The 15,206-nt window shown below is 37.6% G+C and overlaps 1 protein-coding gene across 4 annotated transcripts in view; it reads right to left on the bottom strand.

Annotated features, from left to right (window-relative positions):
- Nucleotides 1–15,206, bottom strand: part of Lrrc4c (leucine rich repeat containing 4C) — a 1,134,576-nt gene that overhangs the window by 667,395 nt on the left and 451,975 nt on the right. The gene's annotated exons all lie outside the window — the stretch shown is intronic.

The following is a 15,206-nucleotide window of genomic DNA, read 5'->3' as shown; positions in this document are numbered from 1 at the left end:
TGCTGAAGTAAATGAGACATTTAGCATCATTATAAACTAAATGTAGTAAATACTGGGCTAAATCAGCCATTCACTTAATACTAGCATCAATACTAGTACATCAATACATTAATACTGCTTTAAATCTTTTTTTTTATGGTTTTTTTCTGAGACAGGGTCTCACTATGTAGTTGACATTGACCTGGAACTCACTATGTAGCCCAGGCTGGTCTCGAACTCACAGTGATCCTCCTGCCTCAGCCTCCCAAGTGCTGGGATTACAGGAGTGCGCCACCATGCCTGGCTTTGCTTTAAATCTGAAAGTAACTTCCATCTTACTCTAATAAATGTTAAAAGCACTAAAAAGATCATCGAAGCCATACATAATTTTGTTCCATGTTATCACTTGGACCTCGAGCCCCTTACTCCGCCTATACGATAAGGGCCTTCTCGCTGTTGCTTAATAAGCCAAGGATGCTTATTTAGTATCCTTTGCTTTGCTTCTGCTCTTCAACCTCCCTGAAAGACTTGTCCCCTAGTCCGGGTGAATCTCTTGATTACCTCCATCGGCTCTTTATTGAACTTTTTCATTCTTTCTCTCAGTAAGATCTTCTCCACCTGGCATGTTAAAGTGTGCAATCCTCGAGTTCTGCTGCTCCCTATCCTTGAGCCATTTCATTTTCTTTGCAGCACTTATCGCCACCTTAGAAACAAAGTGCTTCTCACGCAGCCTTTTAAAGACGTCCTCCTCACATTATACATGAATACACCATGAAAACGAGACATATCTGTGGTTTTGTCCCATGCCTTGAATTATCGTGACACCTGACAGGCCCTTGTGTATATTTGGTTTACGGAAGAAGTTATTCCAAGTTGATTGCTAAGTAATTTGTCAATATTATTGGACCCCAAATTTAGTAGTGGCCCAGCTTCCTTGGCTGTTATGCAGAGGAGAACTGCATCATTTTATTGTTGTTTTCATCTCTATCCATTCTAATACAACTGATTCCCGCTTAATTCAGGAAAAGGTTATTCTATTGCCGAATGAGAATGTATGTGGGCGATTTAGTCTTACAAGTAACTGAAGTCACTGAATAATTGATTTTCTTTATTTGACCTAAGGAAAGCAAAAGTCTAGTTCTGTTCCACCACATTTTAGATATTTAACTTCACTCCAAGTATCAGATCTTCAGCTACAAAACTGAAAGAATATATTCTCAGTCACTTCCACAAGGGAGCTGAGAAAATGAAAAGAGGCAATCAATAAAAATGTGATTTGAGGATCAAAAACTACTAAGTACAACATGCCAATCTAAATATATAAAGTAGTTGACACTTACTTCAACCCTCATACAAATGGTGCATTCCCATTTGTGTGTGAAACTTTGGTTTCAGAGATCTACAGGTGTCTGATGTATCTTATAAAGCTAATTTGTGGTGGATCTTGTACTAATGCTGGGTCTTTTGAACTGTATAGTTGGATGGTTTCCACCATCATATTATTAACTGTCTAAAACAGACAACTTATACTGCCTGATATAGAGCTAGGAATTTTTCCTGTTCTAATAATAAAATTAATAATCATAATAAAATATCAGACATTGTTGCACATTATGTATTATGCAGTATTCTAAGTGCTTATCACCTATTATTGTATTTAATTATCAGATGATTATATATAATTACAGTTGCGCCTATACTCATTTCCTTTTTAAAATGGAAGAATAGAATCAGGATATTAAGCAATTGGTGCAATAAACATATAGGTACCATTTCCCCAAGATTAATATAACTATTATGTATCACTACTATATAACAATTTAAAAAGATTTGAAAATCAAAGCAATAATAGTAGTAATAATAATATACTTTGCACAAGTACTCACAACCTGTAAGTAAAGAAACCAGCCTGCCCACTTACACTTTGTACGTTACAGCTCTGAAAACAGAAATAAAGTTTAATTCAAATTTTAGTTTATATCATCAGCACAGTAGTTCATCAAAAGGCCATCTTCTAATAGAAACTTCTAGGAATACCGGAAGCCAGATAATGAATTTTAAAACAAAGAACTGATACTGGGGCAACACTCTGGAGGACCTCGTTGCTTGACTGTAACTAGTTACTGGAGAAACACACAAGTTTCCCCAGTAAATCATTCTTCGTAATCCCATCTGTGCGACTGCGAACTGATTTATTGAAATGTTGGAAAGTAATAGCAGTAATTCACTTTGTGATTATCAAGAGCCAGTTATGAAAAAAAAATCAATCTAATTGGAAGCACCACTGCATGAAGTCACTTTAAAAGAATCAGTTGAGAATGTTCTTTTGATTGCGATCTTGCAATGGCAGAAGGGGGCAAAGATGAAAGAACAGGTCCATGACTTCCTCGTATTCTGACAGTTCTTTTTTTTTTTTTTCCTGATAGACAGCTACTCTGTCAGGAAAAAACCTCTGACCTTCTGCATTTGGATGAGAGTGCCACAAAGATTCTGAACAGAGAGGGGATCCAAGAGAAAAACAAGGAAATTTTTTAGATAATTCATTCTGCTTGACAACAAGCTGAGACACAATTTTAGAGTATGTCTGTTCCATCCCAAGTACAGACGTGGTACAAATTATCATCTTTAGCTTCACAAACATGATAGCAGGTATTACACATTGAATACACACCCTGTGCTGGCTTTGGTAAGCACCTATGTTCCTTTTTGATTCTGTGTTGTGTAGATTAGTTTGGAAACATGGCTGGTCAATTTGAGTCAGTTATGACATCTTCTTATGCAGATACGCATGATGTCCTTAAAATGTAATCCAGAGGAGGCAGTTTGGAGCAAACTGGAAGGAGTTAAAGGGTTGGTCCCAGAAAATAAACTAATATCTAAGCTGAAGAAGTTCTATCTGCCCCCCCCAACAAATCTTCTCATGAGATTGTCCTAGATCCAAAATTAGCTTAATTTCTTTATCCTTAAAGGTAGGGAAGATTGCATTAATTTCATGCTCACCTCCAAATGTTAAATGCTACAATGTAATGCTTCTATCTTTCAAATATATGTTTCAAAAACACACTGTAGAACTGATAATATTTCACAATGTTACTACTAAAGGTGAGGAGATGGGCCCATCTAGGGCTGGGGCCAGTAGAGAAATTATCATCCAGAATTAATGTCCTATTTATGTAATTATACAATGTTATAGAAACAGTTATGAGATGGTATGAAATAAAAAAAGGAAGTTCACAGTCACGCATTTTGGGGTTTATGAATATATAGTCACGTGTGCCTATATACAAGGGCTAGTTAGAAGAATATACAACAACTTTCTCATGATCTGTGGGTTATGGTATAAGGCAGGGACATTTTAATATTGAACATTGATGTTCTTTTCCCAAAATTGTTTATGATATGAATGATGAACAAGATTTTTTTTTTTTTTTTTTTTTTTTTTTTGGTACCAGGGATCGAACTCGGGTCCTAGCGCTTGCAAGGCAGGCCACCGCACCGCTGAGCTAAATCCCCGGCCCAACATTTAATTTTTAAAAATAGCCAGTGTGCTTCTGAAATTCAGAAAGATGATTCTGTTTGGGGGCTTTAGGTAGATATGTCTAAAATTTATCTCCTCAATGTTATCTAAAAATAAATCCTAAGAATCACTTTCAGATCCTTACATCCTTTGCAGAGCCATAAATCCTAGCACACATGCTTCTTAGTAATTAACTCTGAAGTGCTTAATTTTTCCCTTTAGAAATCATCCTAATGTAAATGATGAATAGCTTAAAAATGAAAACTGCCTTTATTTATGCATTCACTCATTCATTAACTCGCACAACCATTCATTCCTCCAGTTATACACCACACATTAACCTCTCACACTGTTAAAGACACTATTTTAGAAGCAAGGAATTCAAAAGGAAATAAATAGCTCGGTTTGTACCTAGCTATTCCTAGCAGTTCATATCTAAAAGAATCTAATGGTATGGAAAATGAAAAGGCTCAAAAAGGTTAAAAAACCAATTTGTTTGCCTAGTTCTAAATGAACATACAGAAGAGTGAAGAAAGACAGCAGAGCCAGAATAAAATATGTGACACAGAATAAGAAGTAGTTTTCTAGTGCAGCTACTTTTATCCAATCACCTAAATTAAGCAGACTGCATTCATCAGGAAGGCAGGACCTTATTTCCCCACTATGTCCCACACAGCAAGGTAAACAAGGGTTACCAGGAGTGGTGGCACACAGCAGGTTGAGGCAGGAGGACTGCCATGAGTTCAGAGCTGGCATGGGCTACATAGTGCATTTGGGGCCAGCCTGAACTACAGAGCAAGACCCTGTCTCAAAACAAACAGAGATCCACAAAGGTCCAAACAAGTCAGAAGACGTCAAAAAGGGCCCCATGACCACATTACAGAAATGAATCAGATTTGGTCTTATCTCGCAAAAAACATTCATTGTGTGGCTAACACTAATCATTTCCAAAGCACCTACTCTCTGGCAAACAGAATATATACACTGTAATTATAACCATATTATCACAGCTCCTTCTCTTTTTATTTTACCTCACTCTTACTCAGTTTTCTGATCTGTAAAACTGTGATAATGATAGTACTTCACTATTGAGGGTATTATGAGATTCTTAAAAGGCATAAATTCTTAATATAAGTAGAGTGCTTAAGAAAAAGCTCAGACACCCTGTCTGTACCACACACATTTATGATAATATATCATTATCTGAACCTCACGGTAACACCTTGAAATAGATTTCATTACCTACTCTTTACAGAGGAAGAAATGCTACAAGATGGTTAACTAATTTGATCAAAGGCCCACATTACTGAATCACTGAATTAAAAATGTTTTTCCAATCTGTTTCTCCTCTCTATCTCCTTTCCTATATTTATACATCAGGCCCTAGTGAATTCCTCTAAAGAGATTGTCAGTAAAATGACTCAAGTGCATCCCTTACTAGTTTTATCAATGATCTTCTAGAATGTTTATTTCTGACATTTAAAAATATCTAATTATTTTATCCCCCCTCGCTTAAAACCTGAGTGATTCTCTAGCGCCCTCAGAATAAATTGCAAGGTTCTTAGAAGAACATTCTATACTCTGAACAAATAAAAACAGAATACTTCCCTGACTCAAACTTGAGTCAGAGCTCTAGACAATTGAATTTAAAATTAGTCCAAAACTGAGAGCAGATCTAGATTTAAAGCATAAATGATCTTAAATTTATTTGTTCGATGAACTCCATTTTGTTTTACTTCACGGATTCTTAGCATTTCATTTGGGAAATGGGGACCATAACATTGAACATGACTCACAACGTTTTTGCACATTATACAAGTTCACTAAGTGATTTTACTGTTGTCAGTGTCCATTATGGAAAGCTGAAATGTTTACCTCTATAATTCAAAAAAATAGATATCTAACAAGGTAGAGGAGAAAGAACAGGAAATTGGTTAAGAAGTCTATAACTCATTGCCTCTTAGAGTGGAAGAAAAAACACACAACACATTCACATCACATATTAGTAAATTTCAAGAAATCACAAGGATGAAATAATTAACTGGGACAAAGAATAAAACTGGCTGGATTCAACAAGGACGTGGAATTTCAAATTAGGTTGTCAAATCAGTGTAAGGCTGGTAAAAGCCAAAACAATTAAAAAGGAGGTACCTAATTATTTTTTCAAGGACACAATAATAAAAATATAAATAAAGCCTGAATTTACCAAGATAAAATAAAAAGAATAATCATTTTTTTCTCTTAATATATGTTAAGGAAGGTTGGTGGCCAATTTACCAAGACTAGGCAGGATCCTTCTAGACTGTACTCCTTACTTGAAATGTTAAGAATCACATTCTGATTTCATAGCTCTCCAAGAATATACTTTCTTCCCACTGAGTGCCCTCATATAAATTTTACACATGCTTCTGTTAAATATAGGTTAACCGAGAGATTATTTTGAAATGTTCACAGTAATTAATCAAGGCTGTTTCATTTAGTGATGAGAGATATTCAGTGATATTTCAAGATTGGTTAAATTAAGATTATAAGCATGCAAACTCACTTGAACTCAGGAAAATATTTTGAGCATGGGAAAGCTAAATATAAAATTCAGAAACACAAGTCTAATGTTAGTGACACTAAGTTAACTTTCAACTGTCTTCCAATTGATGGGCAGAGTTACCTGAGAAGTAGACACGTAGTTCGGCTTGAATTGACCTAAATAATTTCACGCTATAGAATGTCGTCCTTTTAGCACTCACTTATCCAAACACTCACTGAAAACTATGTACTGAGAAATGTGCTCGATATTAAACATAAAATAAATAACAAAATACTTCTCTGAATTATGGAGGGCCCATAATCAGAGTCAGAGATAGAGATACGAAAAACAAAGGATGCAGTGTTTTATTGAGGGTACTATGTATGTACAGAGGATTATGAAAATCACACACATGGCTGTATGAGTTCAAGAATCAAAAAGTAGGCAGCAAGAAGGGACAAGACCCATAAGCAGTTCATAGGAAGAAATTCTTATGAATGATTAGAGGAAGCGAGCATAAAGAGCGGGAGGGGCTTTTTTGTTTGTTTTGTTTTGTTTTGTTTTTACTGTAGTAAAAGTCCGACACCTGTGAATGAAAAGCAGAGAACCAGAATTTGATTGAAAGAGTCCTAGAAAGGTTCAAGTAGCCAGTGGGAGTCCTTGAGCTGAAATTCTACATTAAAAAGAGTCAGATATTTCACAGTAATGGGTCTGAGCCAGTAGCAGTCATTGGCCAGAAACAGCCCAAAAAGTAGCACAGTCTAGCAGAGAAATCCCATTGGATACAAAGAGCAACACTTGGGTTATCAGTTAATCATGCTCCCAGCAGCAGTACTGATGGCTCCCTTTCACAACGGCCACCCTGGGAGCGGTCAGTGTTCCTTGTGAACAGTGAACCAGGACTTTGGAAAATGTTTCAGCTTTCACAGATGAAGTGCAAGTCAAGATGGACAAGATAAAGCAAGGACATCTCAGGCATGAACTCATAAAGTGAGTTCTAGGCCATGGTGGTGAGGGTGGTCAATGGTGCCCGAAGGGTGGAGTGTGTGCCTATGCAAAGCAGGCTACCAAGACAGAGGCAGGCTTCAGACGAGACAGAGCAAGGTGGGTTCTACAACGATGTTGGCTTCATCTTGTAGATTGTATGGAGTCACGGAAGGGATTAATGGTTGAGAGAGACAGTATGGAATCTGCACTGTAGGAGGACTCTTGAAGTATAGAACATGTTCAGACAGCAGATTAATGGAGAGGAAGGCAGTGGTAATAAATAGGAGGTAGGGTCAGGCAGATCTGAGTTCTAGTCCTGACCCCAGGACATGCTAACTATATGACTAGAAGCAAGTCGTTCCTTTTCCCAGAGTGTCAAGCACTAATCTCTGCTTCAACTGTTACATAAGTACTTACTCCTAATAGCATGTGGGTCATGCCTTTAAAATGAATATGATACTGCTTAGGAGCTTAGGGTTGAAAGTTTTCTCAAAACCCCACTCTCATCTGCTAGCCCAAGTGTGTGCATATAAGCCCATTTTAGATAAGGCTTTCTAAGCCTTGGGTCTTGTCATTGTTGTTCGTTTGCTTTAAGTAAACTGGTACATGTTTCTTCCTGGATTGTTCTCTATGACATACTGTATATATGCAAATTTTTGGCTCACTCATTGTGCACAAAAATATTCCAATAACTAGTAGCCCAGGAACGGCACACGTGTAATGTTTTGTTTTCACAGCTTCTTGGAAGGTAGGTCATCCCTCCACCTTGGAGTTTAGAAGAGCAAACGGACACTTTGACCTTTTCATGATTAGGACTTTTATTTTGTGGATCTACTTTTCTATGTAACAATCTTCTGTCTGAGGAAGAGCTGGCATTTGTCTTTTTATCGCGCTGAAGGTTCTTTTCACTTTGTTGTTTATTTTGCATAGAAGTACATATGGACAATAGATATATGAAGAAACTTTCAACATCTCTGGCCATTAGAGAAGTGCAAATTAACCCTGGGATTCCACGTTACCTCAGAAAGAATGGCCATTATATAAAAAAATAATATTAATAACAACTGTTGGAGAGGCTGCATAGACAAAGAAATCCTTCTACATTGTTGGTGGAAATGTAAAATAGTACAACCACTATGGAAATCAGTATGGAGATTTCTCAAAAAACTAAAATTATGACATGTAAAGGTACAAGATCCCAATAATGAATATAAGTGTACTGTATACCTAAAATGTACCAATAAACTCAGTGAGGAAAAAAAAACTAAAATTAGAAATTCCAGTTGAGGGCCGGGGATTTAGCTCAGTGGCACCATGCCTACCTGTCAAGCACAATGTCCTGAGTTTGATCCCTGGTACCAAAAAAAGAAAAAGAGAGAGAGAGAGAAAGAAAAGAAATTCCTTTTGTCCCAGCTAGTCTCCTAGTTATCTTATTACAAGAGTTAAAGATATCTTATTACAGTGTTATATGCATACCCATGTTTATAACAGAACAATTCATAATCACTAAATCTTGGAATTGGCCTATGTATCCACCATCAAATTAGAGAATAAAAGAATGTGGCATTTACGCACCATGGAATACTACTCTCTCATAAAGAAAGATCCACTTGAGCCGTTTGCAGAGAAATGGATACAGCATGAGAGCAGAATTTTATGTGAAATGAAACATGCAGTGTTAAATATCACAGGATTTCCCCTGCAAGAGAAATCCACAGTAAAAATAAGGAGCAAAATAAGACAGCCGGAAATAGGGAGACAGAGCATTCGCAAAGTGGAAGGGAATCGAGAAATAGATGGGAGAGGGAAGTGATAAGCAACGAGGAAAAGGAATTGAGTCGTGGTATTGCATATGCCGACTCCACGCCAGGAACACCAATGTTATCTATTGAAAATATGCACAAAGAGGAAGGAGAACAGGAGATGAGTGAGGGAGGACTATGAAAAGGAGGACTTGCTATATACCTGCACTAATTTTCCATAAGGAATGTAAGCACATTATGGACTACACGTATGTACCCGTAAACTCTAAAAAATAAAAAACCATCAACCTGTCTGGAAAAGTTTCTGGAATGTGTTATAAGGTAATGACTTCACTCTAAAAAGGAATATACTTAACGTGCTACGGAAAGCAACCTTGGCATAGACAATTAAAACCTATAGAAAACTGATCGACTGGATTGGGTCACAGAGATTAGACCCAAGGCCAGCCACCCTATGACAGGTCCCTTTCCCCATTTCTTCTTTGAGAGAAAAAACAGACATGGTTTTTAATCTAGGCTCTGGTATATTTATTTTTTTATCAAATACTTACATTCACCAAGCTTCAATTTCCTTAACCAAAAGAATATTATGTTAAGGTTGCTTTAAGTGTTGAAAGCAAACACTTATCATTGTGTCTAGCACCTATTCAGAAGTGTTAAAGCTTCCTTTATTAGTATTTGTATTTCAAAACTTAAAATATTCACAGATGCTGTCGCATTAGACATGGACCAAAGAACTTTGGAGGGAAGATAATTCGTCCTCATCTATCAGTTGTGCAATTTTTATTTTCAGAAATAACTTAGCTGACCTCCCCGCAAAGTGGATCACCTTTTATAATGAAGCTTACACATCCACTAGACTTGCAAAACACAGGTATATTTTCTTCAGCTGTGTTGGAAATGAGGCAAAAACCAAATGCCTTTGCCATCGTGAAACTCACAAACTGAAATGACTCAAAGTTTGCTGACTTTATCCACAGTAGTCTCCTGTGAATAATTTGGCCTGGACTTCTGTCTCCCAGATGCTCTCTGTTGAGACAATGAGGATTTCTTGATGTGGCTGCCCTTTTGCCCTTCTGGCAAGCTTCGCAACGCAGAGGGAAGTATGGAAAGTAGACATCTCCCAGTCCTCCCAGTGCTTCGGCAGACACTGCATGGGACTAATCCAATCACATGAGCATATCCTCATGAAATGTTGCTCCAGAAAAGACCCTCTGCAAGGCCTGGGAAGTAAGGCCAGGCTGCTGGTATCTCCTAGTGGTTGGTAATATGAGCCCAGGTATTTTTATTTAGCAACTCAACATTAGGCTTGTCCTTTGTCTGTAATGAGCAATCACAAATTTGAAAATGATAGCCTTTCTGTCTTTCTTATTCATCCAAGCTTGCATATTATATTCCCAATGTCACTATGGAAGGCAACTCTCCTATTAATGCTCATTTTTCTATCGTAAGAGTCAGACTTTCCTTAGTGCATTCACTTCCCTAGCCTCTCTCCTGTCCTGGCCTCGCCCGACTAAATCACTCAGTCGGTAAAGCATCTAGGTTTGGTTGATTTTACATGAATTTATTCTAGCTAATTTACCATAGAAATGAAAGCAAGATGACCTTCAATATGCTGTATAGACTCATAAAAGCAATGAAATTTCGAGGAAATCAGACCCCTTACACAAATGCCTTAGATGCCATCTAACCTCAGTTTTAAAACTCATGAAGCAAGTGCTAGTGCCATAAAGCTGAGAAAATTATTTTAGAAGTCCCATCAAGACAAACTACTGTTGCTGAAGTAGAAGCAGCAGAGGCTTCCAGAATTTCAACACTGTTAGGGGCGGGGAACTCACAAGCCTGAGAGGCAGTCCACCCTCCCTGTGGAAAGGACATTGCTGCTCTTCCATATACCGGACAAGAAGTTGCTCGTTGACCAATGCTGGTCAGGTAGGAGAACCATATCCCTGGAAGCCCCATGTAAGCTCCAGGGAAGGGTTCAGAAAAGGTTGGGCAGTGCCTCAAAATGCAAGAACCCACCCACATGGATCAGACTCAGAAATTCACTCTGAACAACTCCTCATCAGAGAAAATAGCTCATGAATTAGTTTTATTGAATAATATTCCACAAAGAAAGGCAGATAATATATGTAAATTTTGAGGGTTATTCTGACTAAAAAATAATCTTAATCAGATGATTATATTTCTGTTGTTTTTTTTGTTTGTTACTAATTTCCTCCATGAAATATTGCACTTTTCAATTGTAAAATGATGCACCAACTTAAAAGCTAATATTTTTTATAACAACTGAGGAAAGAGAACCATTTAATTAAAATAAATGCTAACCTTACATTGTTTTTCTGGGATGCAGTGAAGTTACTTGGAAAGAACCCGATCTTTCTGAACCTTGGGTGTAAGCTTTGCTTTTGGACTAATCTTGATCTTATTGGAACAAGTCCTCCTGTGCACGCTGCCTGCTGTGTCTTGAATTATGAGCCTCAGCCCCACTGTTGGGAAAAGGACCTCTTTGTAAGAAAGAAATCAAGACCTTAGTATTATCCTCTTTATCCTGTAGGTGTTTTCCTCCCTGACACAAGAGTTTCATTACACACATGCACTGACTACCTGAAAAGTTGGGCTGGAACCACCTGTGAAAATCTCGAGAGCACAGTATTCCACCACAGTCTCTCTCCTCTCGCTTTCTCTCCCTCTTTCTCCGCCTCTCTTCTTCCTCTTCCTCCTCCTTCTGCTTCTTCCTCCTTCCCCTCTTCCCATCTCTCTGTCCCGCCTCGCACTCTCTCTCTCCCTCTTTCCTCTCTCTTCAGTTCTCTCCTTCCTCTTCGAGCTCCAGACCCCATGGGCACCCTCTCCCTGCACGAGCCCCGGTTTTCACCGGAGAGCCTGAAAACGCTAAAGTCAGGAGGCTGGGACAGCTGTGAGGCCAGCGTTTGTGTCCCTTAATTGTTTCTCACCATCTCTTCATTTAATATTCCATGTCTTGAATATGGTTTTCATGTATTGTTATTTTGTTATTTTTAAAGTTTTAGGTAGGAAATTGTATTTGTTCCTTTTTTCATATTTTGCCAAAAAAAAAAAAAGAAGCCAAACTCTCACCCCCTGCCCTGTGAAGCATCATAGTGAATACATTTTTCATTACTTATTATTAGTTTTTGTTGCGGTGGTACTGGTGATAGAACCTAAAGCCTCCACACTGAGCTCAGCCCATCTCTTTCTCCATCTCCCTATCTATCTACCACCTATCATCTGTTTTATTTTGTCACGGTGCCTCACTAAGTCACGAAATCGCCCAGGCTGGGCTTGAAATTGGAACTGGGCTGCCGCCAGCCTCCTCAGAGTGCCGTGACCCTCCCCACTCGGCTCATTCACTCCTCACAAATGGCTCCGAGGTAAAAGCTTGTGCTCCGGCTCATAACTTGCCGATGTCATCTGTGCTATTTAGTCTGAACGGTCTACTCTTTCTTACACTCATACTTCAGTGTAGTTTAGCCCTCACACCTTTGAGCAAACTCCCCATTTTGCCTGGACTCTTAACTGATGGAACGAGTGCTTCTGGGCACCGGGAAGAGCTCATTCCTTCATGTTGTTTCTAAACATACTTCAGCGATTGAGGAAACAGTCATCCCCCATGCTATTTTCACTTCTCAAATGACAAAGTTTGAATCCGATCAGTAACTTTCCCATAATACAAACAGGGAAATGCAGCTTCCTTGGGAGGACCTGAGATCCCAGGTCTCACCCGTCCCTCTTCATAATCACCCAGGTTTCCCAAAGAAGCCTCGCGCATGAAAAAAGTAATTTACACATCCTGTCCAGCTCTAAACTTCCTCATTCACAGGATCATTCCTGGATCTATCACTTTCTTACAGACTATACGTATGGAATACCAGAGCATGTTCTGAGCAGCTGTCTACAGGAAGGAAGCCAGTCACTTCCCCAAGCTCAACTACTTTGGTGGAATTCTCTTTCCCACTCAGGTATGGTTTATCGATCTGTGTTTCCTGGATATTCATTAATTTTCCACTAATCTCCAATATACATGAACCTCTCTTGATGAAACAGATCATATTATTTCTCTCTATATCATAATTGTTTTATTATTGTTTTAATTATCTGACCAAACTGTTTGATTATAATATCATCAAATTCAGAAATGTCCCTTTGGCTTTATGCATGGATTGGATCTTACGGTAACAGGGATGCTATAACTTTTTTCTAATTGCTCTAGACATATAATGGTGAAAAAAGCCCAAATTCAAAAAGTGTATAAAAAGCAAAGAATACTTTGTCTGTCTCTCTGTCCCTATATTTATGTAAGTTTATTTCCCATAAATAACCGATGTGAATGTTTTGGTATACATCTATTCATAACTTAGTTCTAGATGCTCATACATATATTGAGTAAGTGTAATTTATTTTCTTTTAAACAAAAAATCCCACATCTTGGAATGTTCAGCTTTGAAACTTGATTTTGAAGCTGAATATAAATATCGAGTATCATTTCATGTCAGTGCATGTAAACCTACCCCATCTTTTAAAACTATTATAATATTTTTGATGAATAAATGCATAAATCAGTATAAGACAAGAACAGATAAGCTCCTAGTATCCAATATCCTTCCTAGAAGGTGAAATATTAGCCAAGACGTAGAGAAAGTAATGGAAGTAATGCAGCATTGTTCTTCATAGAAATAAGTCCATTGTAATAGATAATAAAATCTGGAGGCAGAGACAAGGAGGTAAACCATGCATTGATTTTTTTTCTAGAATCTCTGACAGTGAATTGTTTTATGTTATGTCTACTAAGCTCTCAAATAAAATGCTACAAAAAGAAGAAAGTCTGTTTTCCAAAATCCTTCCCAGATAAATAAATGGGCTACTTAGACATACTGTCTGGAATAAACCAACTGGTTTCCGTACTGAAAAGCACAGTGTGGCAGGAACTGCATGCTGCACGTATCAGCTCAATTTGGCAAGGAGGGACAAGAGGGGAAGGGGTAGAAAGAGCTTTTACCTACTGCAGGAAAGTAATAGAGAGAAATAGGGGAAAAGTAGGCCGGCAGCATGTGTTTACACAGTTTATTGCAGATATAAATTGTATGTATATGTGTGTGTGCATATATTGTATATATTGTGGCCTAAAGTTATAGAAAAATGAATATGTTGTCATGTTAATGCTTTTAACCCAGATCTTGAACATTTGAACTATTTAGACAAGATCCATGTCTATGTGTGGCCGTCCCAGATTTAAGGGCAGCTCCTATAAATAAATAATCATTAGCAGTTGGTGAATCTAAAGTGATAAGCTAGGGCTGGGGATTTAGCTCAGTGGTGCTGTGCCCGTGTTGCTAGCTCAAAGTCCTGAGTTTGATCCCTGGGACCAGAAAAAAATAGGATGATGTGCTAATAGTAGAATTTGTAAAAGCCCAATTGAAAAAAGAACCAGAAGTGGAAATAGCCCAGGAGGATAGGAAGCCTAGCAGTAATAATAATATTAAACTTAGTTACTATTGTGTAGCATACACTATCTGGGAGTTTAGATTCCATATAAACAGATGGCCTCAGATTTTTCTGGCTGTTTCCTGATTTAGTAACCCTGGGGAAGATAAATTTTTCCACATCTCAATTTTCTAACCTTTAAAACGGGTAGAAGAATAGGGTTTTCTCTAAGGGTTAAATTGGTTCATATATGTTCAATGTTAGAATATTTCTATCACAAATTCTTCAGAAAAGTTAGCTATGATTAATTTATCTTATATGTGGGATGCACATACTGCCTAAGATATCTTAAAAAAATGATGATTGTTGAAGACCAGGCATTTAGCTCAGTGGCACCATACCTGCCTCACAAGTACAAGGTACTGAGTTCGATCCCCAGAATGGAAAAAAATGATGACTGTTATTTTGATTTTAGGAATGGTGAAATCAGCAATCTGAGTTACTAAATTGTTTACACTTAGGAAATCATAGAAGAGGGTTTGGACCCCAAAGGTTTCAATATGTAAACCTAGTTTCTTTAGATCGCATTTATTTCTTCTGCACACACACACACACACACACACACACACACACAAATATTTTCAAGGCTTGTTTTGGGAACCTGAGTAACATGCAGAAGGCCTTCAGAAGCTTAATTCTGAACTTAGTTTTCTTGTCTGCTTTTTTATTGCATATTAAAAATTTAATATTAAAGAATGTTAACTTAGAGTCTCTCTTTTACTCTTTCGGTCAAGCGTACACTTTTTCTGAATGCTCTACTTTTAAAATTTTAATTAATTTCAGTTTTCAATTAAAATTTAATTTTAATAAATATATTTCTAAAATTAAAGCATTGCTATATTTTAAGGGTGCTCCATCAGCAAAGGAAATATAAATAATTCATCAAGACCGTCTTGTTACAAAACCATATATATGTGTGGTGTGTGTGTGTGTATGT

The sequence above is a fragment of the Fukomys damarensis genome, unplaced genomic scaffold (assembly GCF_012274545.1).
Source record: "Fukomys damarensis isolate Sample0158 unplaced genomic scaffold, DMR_v1.0_HiC HiC_scaffold_27, whole genome shotgun sequence".
Classification (NCBI taxonomy): Eukaryota; Metazoa; Chordata; class Mammalia; order Rodentia; family Bathyergidae; genus Fukomys; species Fukomys damarensis.
Note: the sequence above shows the minus strand (reverse complement) of the source record. Positions and strands in the feature narration are given on the sequence as shown.